The 5,661-nt window shown below is 40.1% G+C and overlaps 1 long non-coding RNA gene across 1 annotated transcript; it reads right to left on the reverse strand.

Annotated features, from left to right (window-relative positions):
* Positions 1–3,982: 3,982 nt before the first annotated feature.
* LOC138896655 (uncharacterized) lies at positions 3,983–5,273 on the reverse strand. Its single transcript, XR_011410038.1, has 2 exons — positions 5,108–5,273; positions 3,983–4,377 (listed from the first exon to the last, which is right to left on the reverse strand). It is a non-coding gene; the product is annotated as an uncharacterized lncRNA (long non-coding RNA).
* Between the last annotated feature and the right edge of the window lie 388 nt (positions 5,274–5,661).

Below are 5,661 nucleotides of genomic sequence, written 5' to 3' on the forward strand. Positions count from 1 at the left end.
GGTGGCCATACTTCATTATCACCAACTCACTTCTTTCGCTTTCGAGCATCTTTATACATTATCAATAACAAGTCATTTCCACTCAAGACTTTAGGTACATCTATGTGCAATTAAGAGGCTTAAGCATATTTAGATTTTCTCACACAGTTTGGCATCATAACCTTCATTTGAAACACGACTCAAGGACATAGCATTTTAATACACATATCATTCTTGAACACATTCCCAAAGGATAACATAATGTGATAGGAATATTCAGAACATGTTTTGAATACATAATTCTCGACACGTTGCTTACTCGGGACAATCAAATTAATAGGGAACAACTCGAAACTTGAGAATAAGGAACTTGAGCCAACCATACTTGAAACTTACGGGAACATCATGCAATGCAATTCCAAGAGAGTAGTTTAGCCGATATACCTTGCTTTGAGCTATCCTTAAATTACTACAACATCCCGAAAATTCTAGCAATCCCAATCTATTTTGAGACATAACAAAATTGAACACAAATTAGGAAGGTCGTCATGGTTTCAGCTCATTTGAGCATTTTATCAAATACTAGATGTGCAAATATGGCTACAAGGGTCTTCTACAAGATTTCCTTCACTCCACAACCCAATCCTTACTTATTTGAGCTCAATAATCTTCCCACAAACCTTATTGGTACAAGCATATATACATAATACTCTTACACCCAAGAATCATAATCCCAATCACCCATCTTTTACCCCAAACTCGAAATTGAAGACTGGAGGTTTGAATCTTACCTCTTGAGTGAAGATCGTGTGAGATTTCCTTGTTGGATTTCAAGGATTGAACAAGATCTTGGTGAACAAAACACTTCATCTACTTCCTCTCTCTAGAACACTCTCACTTCTCTCTAAAATCATCAGATAATTGCCCCAAAATAAGCCCCAAAGCCTATTTATCAAAATGGGCTCGGGTTATGAAAATAGGAAAATTAACCCTCCGAACTCAGGTCTGCGGTCGCAGAATGGACCGCATAATGGGTATGTAGGTCGCACAATGGACCGCAAAATTGGACTGCACTGGTCAATTCTGCGACCATTCTGCGGTCCGCAGACCACTTCTACGGCCCGCAGAATGATTCTGCGGTAGTAGAATTGGCCGCAGAATCACATTCTGCCAGCCTTTGGTAATTTTGTCATAACTTCTTGTATGAGTGTCCAAATGATGCACCGTTTAAAGCGTTAGAAACTAGACTCAAAGATCTTGAATTTTATAGGTTATAAATCATATAAATTTATGTATATATGTAGATATGCTCGTCAAAAGTTTGGTCTTGTGCGTACTCATATGGAACTTTTAGTCTATCATGTAGTTTCTAACTTGACTTGGACTTAGGGCTATCCTTGTACCCCACATCACTTATAATATGCCTTGTACACTTATTATCATATCCAATTGATATCCATTATATTAATAGTCCTCATCTGCATACAGAATAATATAATTAGCACACATCAACTCTCTTACTAGCGCTTAAGTACTTCAAAATTTTTTGGGGTGTTACACTTCACACCTTGCCAATACTCTATCCAAATTTGCCAAGCAATCATCAAAGGAATCCCAATCACCGAGAAGTCATCTATGAAAACCTCAATGTAGTCCTCTATCATGTCCATGAAGATTGCCATCATACACCTTTGAAAAGTCGCTGGTGCATTACATAGACCAAATGGCATCCGCTTGAAGGTGAAAGTCCATTAGGGACATGTAAAAGTTGTTTTCTCTTGATCTTCTGGAGCAATAAGGATTTGGTTGTAGCCCGAATATCCATCTAGGAAGCAATAGAAAGCACGACCGGCCAACCTATCAAGCATTTGGTCAAGGAAGGGAAGTGGAAAATGACTATTCCTTGTGACTTAGTTTAGCTTGCGATAGTCCATACACACTCTCCACCCAGTCACCATTCATGTGGGAATCAACTCATTTTTGTCATTGGTGACCACCGTCATGCCCCCCTTCTTAGGGATACATTGCACTAGAGAAGTCCACGAACTATCGAAAATGGGGTAGATCACCCCAGCATCCAACCACTTGATAATCTCCTTTTTGACTATGTCTTGCATAGCCTCATTGAGTCTCCTTTGATGTTCAATAGATGGTTTGGCATCTTCCTCTACGTTAATCTTGTGCATGCAAAATGCGGGGCTTATTCCCCGAATATCCGCCAAAGTCCACCTAATAGCGTTCTTTCTCTTGTGGAGCACCGCCAATGTAGAGTCAACCTGCACGTTAGTCAAATAAGAGGAAAGAATAACCGGTAACAAGGGCCAAGAAATTCATACCGAAGATGTGGAGGCAATGGATTCAACTCCAAGGTAGGAGGCTCTTCAATTTGAAGGCTTTGTAGGAGGAGTTTTCCTATTTTCAAGATCCAAGGAAAGTTTTTGGGGTGCATAGCTATACGACCCCATCCCTTGCAAAGAGTTCAAACATTCCATGAAGCCATCCATCTCGTCATCATCAAAGTTGAGCAAGACGGCCTCCAACATATCACCCGCATTAATTGTGGCACTTGTGTCATCAACAATCACATCGGTCACCAAGTCCACGAAAGAACATACTTCATTGCTATTTGGTTGCCGCATATATTTGCACACATGGAATAGTCCACTTCACAATCAAGAATGCCAAAATCCACCGGAAGAATGAACCTATCAACATGAACCAACACATCTTCAATCACTCCCAAAGGTCTCTTCATGGTACGATCGGCCATTTGTAATCTCATAGATATGGGTCTTGGTTGCCCAATTCCCAAAGTCATGAAAACCGAATAGAGCATCAAATTGATACTTGTCCCAAGATTACAAAGAGCTGTAGCAAACTCGGCACTTTCAATGGTACAAGGGATTGTGAAAGCACCGGGATCTTCCAATTTAGGAGCCATTGAATGCACAATTGCACTCACTTGATGAATGACTTTGATAGTTTCAAAATTCATCGACTGCTTCTTTGTCACCAAAGCATTCATAAACTTTGCATAAACGGGTATTTGTTCCAAGGCTTCAACTAATGGCACATTGATTGAGATACTCTTCATTATCTCAATGAACCTTTTGAAATAATTCTCGCCATTTTGCTTGGCAAGCCTTTGAGGATACGGAGGAGGAGGCTTAGGCACTGATGTCTTAGCCTTTTGCACTATCGGTTTTGGTATGCCAATAACATGATCCCTAGATGGGTTCACTTCCTCTTGAGTCTCTTCCACATTGTCATCAATATCAATCCGAACTTCATCATTTGATTGCATCACATTGCTCGGGATCTCTTTTTCTTGTACCACTTGCTCATCATCCATAAGTTGCTTTTGACTTGAGGTGGGTGCATTTCTACCTTTTTCACTTCTTGTACAAACGGCCATGGCATGCCCCGTGTTGTTCCCACCCTTTGGGTTCACCACCATGTCACTTGGTAGTGCCCCCTTAGGACAAAAATTTAGAGCTTGAAAGATTGTCCCCATTTGTACTTCTAAGTTGAGGATCAATGTGTTTTGTGAGGCAAGTTGGGCATCAGAATCGGCATTCTTCTCCATAATTTGCTTGAACATGTTCTCAATACGTCCCATTTCATTGTTGGAAGAACTAGGACCTTGGGAAGGATAAGGAGGCATGTTGCTTGGTTGTTGGGTGATTCTGCGGTCCACTTTGCGGCCGCATAAGTGGTCTGCGGACCGCAGACATGTCGCAGACCGATCCAAACCAGCCCAGTTCTTGAAATTATTTTGCGGCCTATTTTGCTAGCTGCATATCTGTTATTCCGTCCATTCTGCGACCGAAGACCTGAGTTCGGACTGTCCATTATTTTATTTTCATAACCCGGGCCCTTTTTAATAAATAGCCTTTGGGGCTTATTTTGGAACGACTGTGTGTTGATTTTTGTCACGCCCTGAACCTGGGGAGGCGTGGCTGGAACCCAGTGCCGCACTAGCCCGAGCGAACCACTCTGTAACTCATGATCATTCGACCAAAACTAGAACATACATAGGTCGAGTTAGCTAAACTCATTCCTTTCGTAACTGTCATGGGCCCACATGGCCACAACTCATAATGTACAACTATAAGTGGAAAACACTGTATCACTGAATCATTTTTCTTAAAATAAGAATACCTATGGGCCGTCAAGGACTCTGACATACTGTACAAAATGAACCTATGTCTACAAAGCCTCTAATATTATTTGACATCAAATGGGACAGGGTACTGGCCTACCCATAAGTCTTTAGTAAAACTCCAACACGATGACTCGTAGACTCGGCTGCACTCCGAATGAGGTGGAGTCTTACCGATCCTTTGCTGAATGCCAATCTCGTCTACTATGAGGGCTCATCAAACTAATTTTCTATACCTGCAGGCATGACTGCAGTGTCCCCAAGAAAAAGACGTTAGTACGAATAATGTACTGAGTATGTAAGGCAGAACTGAAACATAACAATAAGTCAACATTAATTAAAGACATATATGAATCAACCTGAATATCTGAAGTGCCACCGTATACGCATACTTAGTATACTTATATATATATATATATATATATATATATATATATATATATATATATATATATATATATATATAATGCTTCTCTTTGAGACTATTATCCATATCGTTATTGTATGACGCATGACTGCCCAATTGATCAGTGGTAACTGCCCGACCGGCCGTAGCGCGGTGGTAAATGCATGACTGCCCGACCGGCCGTATCTCGGTGGTAAATATGTAACTGTCCGACCGGCCGTAGCTCGGTGGTAAATGAATATACATGTATGCCCAACCGGCGGTAAATAATGATACATAACTGCCCAACCGGTGGTAACTACCCGACCGGCCATAGCACGGTGGTAAATGAATAGGCATGAAGATGTGTGTATCACTATATTATAAACATTAACATCTTTATCGTACGCCTCAATATAGACTTAGCAACATACTTAAACATACTTTTATATAACTTTACAGGAATGAATAACTTGGACTTTCTTAACTGCTAAGAGTAGAACCACTTATGGAATAGTATTACGTTTACGTATCGTTACTTGGATCATGCCAAAAGGAAAGCAGGATTAGCCTTAACATACCTGTAAGCTTCAGTACTTGTATCAACAAACTCCTCTTGAACAACATCTAAGCTTTTTCTCAAACACTCGCGCAACTTTTCCAGCAAAACTCAAGAAACGATCTAACACTCTCAAAGGTCACCCTCCCAGCATGATAATCAAAAGTAGCTTTAAATCATGACCTCAAAGTACATTTTTTATTCTTCATAACTACTTTTCTCCATTCATTTGATGGACTCACCCATTATGATCATTGATGTCATAAATAAATTGATTATCACTTCTAGATTAAAGGTGGTTGTCTTGTTCATCATTTTTCCTGTTGAGGGAGACATGATAAAAGGGTGAAAATAACAGGCGCCAAATCCCTATAATTAGCACAAATCAAAGCCGTCATGAAATTGCTATTTATGCAGCACTTTAAAAGATGTACAAGGAGCTCCCACAAAATAATTTACCCAGTAGAAAGTGGTAAACCATTTAGCAGGGATTCATTGGTATTTCTTTAGAAAGCATTTGCCTTTTAACTATGGCTATAACTTGGACAATTAGTTATTAGATTTGTGTAAAATCAT

The sequence above is a fragment of the Nicotiana tomentosiformis genome, chromosome 8 (assembly GCF_000390325.3).
Source record: "Nicotiana tomentosiformis chromosome 8, ASM39032v3, whole genome shotgun sequence".
NCBI classification, from domain to species: Eukaryota; Viridiplantae; Streptophyta; class Magnoliopsida; order Solanales; family Solanaceae; genus Nicotiana; species Nicotiana tomentosiformis.